Source organism: Trichosurus vulpecula, chromosome 7, assembly GCF_011100635.1.
Source record: "Trichosurus vulpecula isolate mTriVul1 chromosome 7, mTriVul1.pri, whole genome shotgun sequence".
Classification (NCBI taxonomy): Eukaryota; Metazoa; Chordata; class Mammalia; order Diprotodontia; family Phalangeridae; genus Trichosurus; species Trichosurus vulpecula.
Window position 1 is genome coordinate 241637347 of NC_050579.1, and position 12958 is coordinate 241650304.

The window sequence follows — 12958 nt, forward strand, 5'->3', positions numbered from 1 at the left end:
TAACAATACATTGGGAAAAAGAGGAGGGGGTGCAGAGGGGAAGTCAGACCTGAGAAGGGAGACTGAGGTGGCCTTTTGTCTCTCTCCCAAGATTTCAAGATACAGAAAATACTTGGTGTACAGTGTTAGTGATGGTGAACTCTTGGTCCCCATCATGGTACGAGCTGGTCAAAGGGAGTGGACCAGAAAGTGCTAGCACCAGGAGTTAAGACTTAGGCCATTCCCATTTGACACTCTTTTCCCCAGGGCCTGACCAACTCTTTACCCTGATATTGTGTAGTCCACTCTTTACCATGCAACAAACACTTTTTAAGCACCTGCTGTACCTTGTACCATGCAAGTCTCTGGGGACAAAAAGGCAAAAACGAAACTGTTCATTCCTACCCTTTGGTGTCTCCCCCTCTTCCAATGTTCCACAGACCCTCCTCCAGGTTCCCCTAGTCCCAGTTCTCACCCTGAATGTCACCTGCTGCTCATACCCCAATGTCTGGGCCTCCTCCCCACCATACCCCATAGTACAGGTCAAATACTCTACTTTTCCAGCCTGAATAAATGAACTCATGCAGTAGGTTCAGGCTGGGACAAAGGTGGAGAGATCCTAGGCACCATACCAATCTGTGCTGGGTGCCCTTTGTCCTGAATTCCCTGAAGTTATCTGGATCTCTTTAAAGTGACACGCAGGACAGGAGACAGAGGGTTTCAGGGCCAATGGCATTCACGGTGTCTGGAAGCCTAGACCCAGGGACACTGACCCCTGGACCCAAGGTTGACTGCCTATGGGGGTTGTTTTGCTTCAGTGATCCTGGGCCAAAGATCACATTCCAGCAAGAGCCATACTACCTCAACTTCCATCTTCATTCCCCCTCTTCCTCCGCCCTCACCATTCCCAGGAATTTATTTCTGGTCCCCGTCCCTTCAAACCTAGGACCCCCAAGGTAATTACAGACTCCTTACCCACTCCAAGCTTACAGCTCAGCTCTCTTTCCCCTTGGTCTCCCTGGCTCCTTTTAGTCACCCCTCTTCCTTTCTCTGCCTGGAGGTGCTAACCCTGGATCTGAGGCTGAACTGGGCAGCTTACTGGTTGTGTGATACTGGGTAAACTCTGATGGTTTCCCCATCTTCAAGTGAGAATAAACATGCCTCCCCACAAGAGTGTTGCCAGGAAGATGCTTTGTAAACAGTAAAGTGCTATGAACTATTATTAGAAAAATCGGTGACCTGATGATCAACTGATGACTCTGAATGGGCAGCCTCAGTAATATGGTGGCATAATGTTCATGGAAGTTCTGGCTTCCTCCCTGGACCCAGTGGAAAGGCCAGAGCTTTGACCATGAAAAATAAATACGGATTATCGGGGCCTGTCAGTGCAGAAGGTTATGGTGGTTCTTGATTCAATTCAACCAGCATTTATTAAGTGCCTACTTCATACAAAGCACCTGGGCCCTGGGGATACTTATACAGACTAATATAGGGATGATAATAATATAGCAATAGCTCAGTGGTGCAGTGGATAGAGCTCAGAAAATGGGGACACACTGGAGAAAGAAATGGCAAACCACTCCAGTGACTTTCTCGAGATAGAGTCAGACGCTACTGAACAACAGTAGCATTTACAAAGCATTATACAAATATTATTTTATCTTCACAACAATCCTGTGAGGTAGGTGTTGTGGTTATCCCTGTTTTACAGATGAGGAAACTGAGGCTAAGAAAGGTTAAGTGACTTGCCCAGGGTCACACAGCTAGTAAGTATCTGAGGCTGGATTTGAATTCAGGTCTTTCTGACTTGAGATTCAATGCTTCATCCACTACACCATCCAGCTGCCATAGGAAAATGAAAAAGTCTTTGCCCCTAAGGAGCTTATTATATTCTACTATTTCTGAAGCCAGATAGTGGGTCCCCTGGACCAATCACACCCGAGTTAACTGTAACAGCATAAGATCATGGGATTTAGAACAGGAAGGGACTTTAGATCTAATTCAACTTTCATTTTACATTTAAGGAGACTAAGGCTCAGAGAAATGATGTCACACTGTCTGAAAGGATCTCAGTGGGTCTCCGGTCTTTAATTCTTTAAGTTTAAAGTTAATTCTTTAATTTTTAAAAGAAAACTTTTATTGATGCTTCTTTCCTTTCCTTTCCTTCTTTCCTTCTCTTTCTTCCTTTTCTTCTTTCTTGCCTTCCTTTCTTTTTCTTCTTCCTTTCCTTTTTCCTTCTAAATGACTATCTCCCAGCCATCTTTCTGCTCTTCCAGTGTCCCCCAGTCCCTCAGTTCCCATTCCGCTATAGAACCCTGCCTTGTAACAAATCAGTAGAGCCAAGGAAAAACAAATTTGCACATTGACCTTCTCTGATATACCCCTTGACAGCAAGGGGTATATCACTTTATCTATTTGCATCTCTAACACTCAGCACAATACTTGGCACATAGTAGGCACTTTAAAAAATGCTTTTCCATTCATTCTACTGTAGTCTAGCACATCCCTGCCTAAAGGCATAAAACATGCTTCACCATTAATCCTCTGGAGTCTCCGGTGGTTATTGTATTGATTAGACTTTGGAAGTCTTTAAATATTATTTTTTACATTATTGTGGTCATCATGTAAATTGTTCTCCTCGTCGTATTCATTTTGCACTGTATCAGTTTATTTAAGTCTTCCTAACTTTCTCTGACGTTTTCATAATCATCATTTCTTAAGGCACAATAATATTTCATTATAGTCTTAGGCCATGATTTATTCTGTTAGTCTATCATTTCCCCCAATCAAAGTGCACCCACTTCTCTTCCAATTCTTTGCAACTGTAACATGTGCTTCTGTTTGCCCTCTTATCTCTTTGTAGTGTTTGCCCCTGGACCCAGGGTGATGACTGAGAGAGAGGAAGACTGGCAGAGCAGCTTCTAATGACCCTGTCACAATTAGAGGGTGATTGCGCTTCTGGGATCCCTTTACTGGGTATTCTGGTGAACTCGCCCTTGCAAAAGAGGAGAAGTCCTCTGAGAGGGAAAATGGGAACATGTATACTGCAGTGTGCAAGATCGGCTTCCTCTCTTCCTTATGCTGACCTCCAACTCAGACTTCTTGGGGGAGATTACGGTAAGCAGTTGGCCCATGAGGACAGATGGAAGTGCACAGAGAACGTTGAAGCCATAGCGCCTGGAGAGCAAGACAGCCAGGGACTAATGCCACAGAGGAAGTTCTGATTCTGAGAGTGAGACAACCAGAGACGATGTGAGGTGAGAAGACTGCCAGCTCTTGGCTGGTAAGATGAGGGAAGCTGATTTTCCTCACTGTCTTCCCTACTTGTTCCTAATCCATAATCCTGAAATAAGATATGGACAGCTCCTTCTTTCTTCCTTTACCACTAGTTGCTGGTATGTGTGGCCAGGGGGTCTCCCGGGCCATATATCCAAAGATCTGGAAGGGTCACCAGGAGATGACTGGAGGCATAGACTTCCATATAGGAGTACTTGGTCTATGTACAATATGTTGAGTCCTTGAGTCTTGTGAATTCAGGAGGCTGTGGCCAGAGAGAGAGGAGTCCAGACAAAGTGTGGTCTTATATTTTAAGCAATATTCCACTTCATCCCCATGACTGATTTTGGACCTGGCCATTGAGGGTTAGCCCAAACTGCTTAGCACCTCCACTGGAGTGAAGTGTGGGCTTGTGGTCAAAGGAGAAGCTTAGGCATCTATAGATCGAGAGCTATCTAGTCACCAGAGGAAAGCTCTCTCTCTCTCTCTCTCTCTCTGTCACACACACACACACACACACACACACACTCTCTCTCTCTCTCTCTCTCTCTCTCTCTCTCTCTCTCTCTCTCTCTCTCTCTCTCTCTCTCTCTCTCCTGAGAGAAACTGATAGCCTACTATGTTGGTAACTCAAGTGAAATTCCATTTGGTGGATAACTCATGTAGTACTCTCTTGCTGGATAACTAATACAGAGACACACTGCCTTTCTGTAGGCGTAAGGACTTACTATGGAAAACCAAAGGGAATTCAACTACAAAAAAAGCTACTATAAATCAATTTTTATATATGACACCCTCCTCTTTGTATTTGGCCACTTTGAATCATATTCCTATTGGTGACATCTCTGAGTCAGAGTGTATGTAGAGTTTTGTGACATTTTAAACTTTGGAATTTTTGCTACAAAATCCTCTACAAGTGACTATCCAGCCTCTACTTGAAGACCCCCAGTGACTGGGAACTTATTATTTATTTAATTATTATTTTCAGTCCATTCTACTTTTGTTTAGCTCTAATTGTTAAGAAGTTTTTTTTTCTTGCACATCATACCCATATTCACATTGATTATTGTAAGAGATTCTAATCTTCCTCCTCCTACTCTAAGGAAATTAGAGGGTTAACTACCCGTGAATATTCAGCAAAAAGAGAATACTATTTATCTGAGAGAGGGACATTGAAGTCCACTAGTACAGCTAGGTTCCAATTAGTGTGAATAATGAATCTGCTTGTGAAAAATGTGCTCGCTCTAGAAAGAACAATACTGGTTGTTGAAGCCAGGAAAAGCTCTTATTTTATTTTACATTCATTGTGAATGGGTAACTCCCTAAAGAAGCACACTTGCTAAGGCTAATATAAAACTATTTATTTCCTATTCCCTATTCAAATTTCCCCCCTGTTCTCCATTGGCTGGATGCAACTTCCTGAACTGCCTATTCCATGTTCTTCTCCTAGATGTGTTCCCCCTCCCTTGTCATGCATCGAATATGCATTTAAATTAGCTTGCTCTGTGCTTGTTAAGAATGCATACAAGCTTTTATTTGATCAGAAGCATGGTTCTGCTAGGTCACAGTTCCAATTAGAACCAATCACCTCTGACTTACATCCTGTTATCACTCCTGTGGAAACAGAACTCTACCTTCTGTTTCTCACATGCTGATATTTGAGTTTGTACTATTAGAAATTATAATCATGAAAATGTGGTAATTGGTTCCAGCCTAATGGAAATATGTAATACAATTTCAAATAATGTGGCCACTTCAAGGGATTCATTATTCTCACTAATTGGGTACTAATCGTACTACTCCTGTGGGCCCCCTTCTTCCATTAATCAGCTGTTTTTCACCAGAACTTTCATTTTGGGGAAGGGCCCCAGACTGGCCACTCCTCATTCCCTAGACAACATGCCCTTTCCCCAGTACCTCCTCCTCCCCCACACGACTTTTTCCGCTTCCCTTTATGTTTTGTCTTCCCCAATTAGAATGTAAGCTCCTTGAGGGAAAGGACTGTCCTTCTTTTTGGTTGTATTTGTATCCCCAGCTCTTAACAATATCTGTTTTCTTTTCTTCTTTTTTTTTTGAGGGGGGAAGGCAGGGCAATTGGGGTTGAGTGACTTGCCCAAGGTCACACAGCTAGTAAGTGTGTCAAGTGTCTGAGGCCGCATTTGAACTCAGGTCCTCCTTATTCCAGGGCCGGTGCTGTGCACACTGCGCCACCTAGCTGCCCCAACAACATCTGTTTTTAAAGGAATGGGTGGTCAGTTGGATGAATTGCATTTATGAAGAACTTACTATGTGCCAGGAACTATGCTAAGCACAAACAAACCAAGACAGTACCTGCCCTTAAGGAGTTAATATTCTAGTAGGTAAAATGGCAGGTGTAATGGAGTGGTGGCTAGGGAAGGGTGTTTTTATTTGGGAAGTCATTGGCACGGTAAGTGGCACCAAGAAGGAGTCAATGGACAAGGCTTTTTCAGAAACAGTGGCAATGTTGATTTAATTACTGTTTCTGGAGAAAGAGGCAGAAAGTGAGGAATGGTGATGAGCAGGGGACAGAGGTATCCACAAACCAGCCAGGTGGATGGTGAGGAGATGGCTGTGGCAGAGTTTGATGGAATGTGAAGCATGGTCTGGGGTCTGCTAGGTCAAGTAGGGCCATGTGTGTTTGTACTGGCTAACACCCCAGTCAGGACAGCATGGCCTCACAGCTAAGGTCTCAAAGCCGAGTGAATGAAGGAACCCAGGGCATGGTCTCAGGAAGTCTGGTGATCAAGGGGCATCAGTAGCAGGGTGGATGGCAAGGATACATCAAGGCGGATGGTTAGATGGGCAAAGCACCAGGTATGCAAAGATTAAAAATGCCTAAAGAGGCATACATTTTGACTTGTGGGGATATGGCTTTTATAAAGATAGTCATAAATGTAATGTGGGGGGTGATGGGGGTAAGGGAGAGAGCCAGCTAATGTGCCCTAGGAAGTTGGCTCTCATGTAACATGGTCTCCAGCTCCCTCAGTGTCCTACTTGTCCTCCTCTGGATAGCCTTCCGCTCATCAATATCCTTCCAACAATATGCTGTTCAAACTGAACATCAGCCTCTAGATGTGCCCTGAGCAGTGTAGGGGGGCACAATAGGGAGGATCTCTTGGGTTGCTCAGGGAAGCCAGAAGTCTTTTCTCTAGAAATATTGCTTTATTTCACCTTCTCCCCACCCCACTCCAGTCCCAAATCATACCAAAATCCTTACAAAAACCCAAACTCCAATCTCAAGGGAACCCCAGAGGACCCCAGCCATTTTATAGATAAGGAAACAGAGAACCAGAGAGGTTAAAAGTGACAGGTCAACTAGGAAATAAATAGCAAATCTGGATTTTGAATTCAAGTTTTGAATTCTACTCTGTGGTGAACAGTATATTTGTGTGTGTGTGTGTGTGTGTGTGTGTGTGTGTGTGTGTGTGTGTGTAGATATATATATATATCTGGTCGTTTAAGCTAGCAAGATTCTTCAGAGTGTTCCTGATTGGATGATATGAAGCATAGAATCCCCTCCATCTCTGGGGGTCAGACTTGCTTTGATAGAGAACTGTGCTTATAAGCCCTGACCCCAGAAATTGATAGGAAGAAACAGAAGGTTCCCTAGCTTTAGAATGAGAAAGGGGGAAGGAACATGGCCACTGGCCTTATGGCAAAATGGGCTGAGAAACTAGAAGTTATCACCATCAAGTGGTATAGAATCTAGGACAAAATCCCTGTGTTCCATAACTCATTGATTTTGTGTCTATAGGTTTGCTTTTTTTGGTTGGCTTTCCCTTCAGTGTTAATGAAATCCTATTGACAAAATGCAACCTCTGACTTGAGAGACTATGGGAAAAAGCCTTGGCAAGGAACGACAGCAGTAGGAGAGGACTTTGGGGTGATTGATTGGTAAAGATTAACAATTTTTTTAAAAGAAAGAAAACTCTGGATTCCATCCAGGGTTAGCCCACTTCTTAACTGAGGTCATTTTCCTTGCAGATGACGCTTATGGTCACAAGAACAATGAAAATGAAGTGGAGGGATTAGGTGGAATTATAGGGGTAATGGGGTTAGAGGAGATGGGAATGAGGATGGGAATGGGAACTTTAGACAACAGGGATAGGCAAATGGCCAGATAGTGATGTTGGGAATGGGGATGCTAATAGGAAAGATGACGGGGACAGTTATGAAAATGATGGTGGCAGTAATGATGGAGGAGGTAGTGATAGTGAAGAGGATTTTGATTGGAAGGTGATTATGAGGATGCTGACCGAGGAGATGATAATTATAATGGGGAGGTTGAAGGTGGTGATGGTGGGGAAATTCATGATATGATAAGCAGAAACATAGGGAGAATGGTAGATATGGGGATGAAGGAGAAGGTAAAGGTAGGCCCTCTGACCACAGAACCACAAAAGGAGTCCCTAGGTTGGGAAATGGGCCTGGTCTGGAACCTGGCTGGATGAAAGACTGATCTGAATCTGAAACCTTTAAGTAGGTACTCCTCCCCAACCTATAAACCCATCCGACTCTAGCTACCCAGAAGGCCCTTGATTCTCTCTGCCCATCCTACCCTCAGCCATCTTCTGTCTATCTCAGAGCCCTCTCTGGTTAGAGAGGTTCTGACTATGGTGTCTGGTCCATGTCCCAGTCTTGGGGGCAATAGCAGCTGCAACTTACCTTGGCAAGGATAAGTAGGAGTCTGGTGAGAAGATCCTGTTAGTATTTCAAGATGCTGATGGCTGCAAGTAAAAGAAATTTTCCCTACCCATTTTGATCTCTCTTTTGAACTGCTCCCTGGTGCCTCTCCTTGTAGTCTCCTCCCCTTTGTCCAGTAGGTTCAGAGGAGAGGGGGAAAAGAGGGAAGGAGAAAGGGGGAAAGGGGGGGAGAGAAAAGGAGAGAAAGAGAAAGGTGGATAGCCAGAGAGAGAGAAAAAAAAAAGAAAAAGAGAGGATGTGGAGAGAAGGAGAAAGAAAGAGAAAAGAGGAGAGAAAGAAAGAGGAGAGAAAGGTAAGAAAGAGAGTAGAGAGAGAAAGGGGAAGAGAGAAGGGAGAGAGAGACTATAGAAGGAGGGAGGGGGAGAGGGAGAGAGAGTATGGAAGGAGGGAGCGGGAAGGGGAAGAGAGGGTTTGGAAGGGGAGGGGGAGTGGGGAAGAGAGAGTACGGAAAGAGGGAGGGAGAGGGGAGAAGAGAGAGTATAGAAGGAGGGAGGGGGAGAGGGAGAGAGAGTATGGAAGGGGGAGGGGGGAAGAGAGAGTATAGAAGGAGGGATGGAGAGGGGGGAAAAGAGAATATGGAAGGAAGGAGGAGGAGGGGTGAAGAATTTTTCTGGGTTTCCCTTTTGTCATGTGTAGCAACCCAAATCCAGCCTTACTCACCACTTAACCTCTCTCAGAGCAGAAACTAGGGAAGATAAACAAAATCCTCGGGTATAACAAGGGACACATTTTTATGTTACTTTCCATAAATGTACATATTTTTAATGCCAGAAAGTTTCACTCTCCATGACAGATAAGTATCAAATAAGTTAACATGTTTAACATACTTTGCAAACCTTAAAGCGCTATATAAATGCTATTATTAGCATCAGCTTTTTGTGTGTGTGTGTGTTTGTGTGTGTGTGTGTGTGTGTGTGTGTGTGTGTGTGTGTGTGTGTGAAGTCTCATGTGTTCCAATGAAGATGGGGAGCTTTCAGGAGATAGGGATGTACCTTTCCCAGAGTATCCTGGTTCTGATCACCCTATGTCTCAGTATCTCCAGCTCCTTAGTGGTAGGGGCACAGAAGAGAGAAGGGGCTGCCTGGGGGAAAAAAAAGGAATGGTTTGTAGCTGATGGGGCAGACTCTCATCATGATTGAGGACAGGGCAAAAGATTTCTGTTCCTGAAGCCCAATTGTTTGGAGGCAGAGAATGCCTTCTCTCAGTACCCATTCCTACTTCTCTTCCCATAAAGTCCCATGACTTCTTCAGGGAACTCAAGCCCAGTTTCAATCCTGGGAATATCTGTGTCTGGCTAGCAGGCCTTGGAATTCCTGAGAGTATGATGGAGTTGGGTTCTTCTGACCTTTTGGTAACTGGGGGTGGGGATGGGGCAGAGGGAGGCACTATCAACAGGGATACAGGTACGGAATGTGGAGGTGCATGTCTCAGGCCAGGAGGGCCCCTATGTACTGGTCTGATTGCATAGAGTTTACGTGCAGATCTGGTCACCATACCTTAGGAGGGACACAGAAGAAATGGAGGAGGTGCAGGCGGGACCTCAAATAAGCAAGGGCATGGATGTGGAAGGTGGGACACCCTAGAGGACCAAAGTAAAAGGATATGGTCATTTCAGTACACTATTTGGGAGGCTGAGAAGGGATAGGATTGAAGCCTAGAAAGTCATAAAGGCATAGGCAGGAAGAATGTAGCTACAGGTTAAGTGACTTGCTCAGGGTCACACAGCTAGTAAGTATCTGAGGTTAGATTTGAACTCAGATCTTCCTGACACCAGGTCCAGCACCCTATCTACTGCACCTAAACTCTCCTATCTTTGAATAAAGTCACCCCCTTGTAGTCTGAAAAAAGTAAATTTAATTCACCTAAAAAAAAGTCTGACTGCACACAGCAGGGAGGAAATCCTTTACCCGGAAAGGTGGCAGAAGCTGAGGATATGCAGAGGGAATGATTCAGATGAATTGGAGGATGACAGATCAATAGTCATCTTAGTGGAGAGGCGCTCCCTCCACCTCCCCCACCCCCAATAACTCTCCAGAGACTATAAATTATGGATGAGTACTGATCTGTCAGTGAAGTTAATTTCCACACAGGGAGTTCCCTATGTAGATGAAATCAAGGCTGGGACCACTTTTAAAAGGAAGGGAATGGGCTCTGGGGCAGATAAAGGACAGACCCTGGGGCACATGCCTCCTTTGCCCATCTTTGCCCCAAGCAGATACCCTTATCCCGCCCCCCACTTCCCTCCACAAACAGATACCCCCTCCTCCAACCCCGATTCCCTGACTCTGGAATGACAGCAAGGCATTCTGCCAGGGGTCCCTTCAGCAGCTCCCTTGCAGGGAAGGAGAGTCCAGGCCAGCTAAAAGGTCAACAGGCTTTAATGGCATGGCTACTTCCCTTCCAAGACCCGATCTAATTATGACAGTGGCTTGGGTGGGGGGGTGGAAGTGGGGGAGGTGTGTGCTGGAGGGCACGGGCCACATAGGAGTTCCAAGGCCAGGGGCAGGACAGGGCCAGGCAGGTGGGGCAGAGGCCATGCAATGACTGTAGGCAGAGTGTGTCTGTGTGTCTGTGTGTGTGTAGGAGTGGTGGAGGATTGTTACATTCTGTTTGGCATGTAAACATTCTTCTGTGGCTTCTTCAGTAGAATGTAGAGATTGGAGGAGGGTGGCCAAACCTTCCCCCAGATCCAACACATCCCTAAACAGTGGACGCTGAGAAAGGCAGATGGAGCCTTAGGTCTATCCTGACCCACCTCTTCTCGGAGGGAGGAACTTTAGGCCAGGGACCTAATCCCTTGAATGCCGGCAGAGCAGTCTGTGTGTCTTGACACACAACCTACCATCCCCTAAGTGCATGGTGGGACCAGCCAGACCTGGGGGGGGGGTTGGGGGAAGGGTCTCTTCTTTTCTGGGGGAGGAGGGAACTATGAAGAGGAAACCCCATTTCTGGATTTAAAACAGGCTTTCTCTTCCTTCGGAAAGGCATGTGTGATGAAGGAAGGGGAGAGAGGGGCTCTGAACTGGGGAGACCTCACTTGGGAGGGAAGAGTATCCAAGGAAGGAGGGGATAGGTACTAATTAGACCAACCTTATTGGGATATATGTATTGGGCAGGGGGAGAAGGATTAGGCAGGGCTCTGCTGGGTTGTTTGAAAGAGGGAGCCATAGCAGTTATGTTTGCTCTGGACCCTGGTAGCACGGGGGGTGAGGGGGAATGAGAATTGAGGGCCAAAACCATCCCAGCCCCGACAACCCCTTCCCTCATGCTTCTTGTGACATTCTGTGTTGCTGGAGCCTCAGTGGGAGGGCTAGAGTCCTAAGGATCCTTGAGTTTCCAGTCTCCCCCCACTTTCCACCCCAAAAGACTTGGGTGTGTCTGACTAGTTCGTGCTCCTGGTGAAGGTATCCTAGGACTATCTCAGGCTCTCCTTCTCTCCCTTTAAGGATCTGCCCTGGGTGGACCTTGGCCCCAAGGGTAGACATTACATTCATATTTGGGGTGGCAGCAGAGGGGGTCATAATCCCACCCCTCTAGGACTTTTGGATTGTCAGTCAGAGATGCTCTAAGTGTATGAGTGTGAGAGGGGGTTTGGCACTACCCCTCCCTCTGCCAAACCCCTGGGCACAGCATAATTCTTTGTGCCCTGGTACTTGGGGTCATCCTTCTGTTGGCTGAATCTAGAGAGATATGGGATAGTTTCAGATTGGGACCAGGCTAGGCAGTGGGTGGGAAGATGTAGGAGGTTCTGTCATTGGTGGGGCGGAAGATATCTGAGTGTCCTGGATCAGCCCCAGCTTTCATTTGGATTGCTCTGCCTCGGGCTGAGATAGACAGGCACCTCAAAAGGTCATGTTGAGAGGTGGCCATGCCTGAGACACTCCCCCAGGTTCCTCTGTCTACATCCCTGGGAGTGGGCTGATGATGGTGTTGCCCTACCCAAGGGTGTCTAATATGCCCATACTGTGCCAAATGCTTGCCAAATTGGGTCTGATCAGTTTGAAAATGGATGATTACTGATGCCTCACGTGGAAGCTGTTGCCACCTACACTTCCTCTTGATTCTCTTCCTAAATCTGGCCTTCTCCCTGGGCTCTGACCATGCATAGGCCTCTTATATAGATCTTAGATTGGCACCAACTTGGTATCTCAGGGTGGCCCTCCCTACTGCTTTCTCCCTGCCCCTCTGGTGCCTAAACCTCTCTGGAGTGAAAAAAACAAGCCAAGGTATTCTTGCTGACAGTTCTCTTGGGCTTACTTTTTCAACAGGCCTTTTAGTCTCTCATAGTCCGAGGGTGGGGCTGAGGGTATGGGGCAGGGGTCAATTGCTGAGGACAGGGCAAGCAGATAATAAGTAATAGGAGAGATTGTGATCTCTGGAGTAGGAGAAAGCAAAAAAAAAAAAATATGTTCCTGGAAGATGAGATTTCTGCTGGGGAAGGAGAAGAGAACCCTGAATTCCCAGTCTTTTCTCTGGCCATCGGCGTTCCCTAGTACAGATAGGTGGAGTGTAAGAATGTTCTATCAGGGAGGGGAAGCCTGTGCCCTGTGTCTGCCCTCTCTCCCACACTATTCCTTCTTTCAGGGGTCTCCACATCTTCTGTTTCTCTCTCTTGAAGATGAGATGCAATGCCACCAGCCTGCCTCGATCTTGACTCTGGCCAGTAGAGCTCATAAGGCCTGGCTGGGATACAGATGGGGAGAGGGGAAAGGGGTTTCTGGAACCTAGACAGCCCCACTCCTTTGCCACTCTTGATTCTGGAGTACAGGCCTGGCAGGGAGTCCGCCTCCTCTCTTCTCCAGAGAACCCACCCCATTCAGGGGTGGCTCAGCAGCTGGAACTCCCAGTGGATTGTCTAAATAATCCTACAGGCAAATTGTAGGAAATAAGGGGGGGGGATGGGAAAAGACCAAGGTAGGAGAGAAGAGGACATTCCATTCTTTTTACCTGGTAACTTCAGGAGTCTCAGCTACCTGTG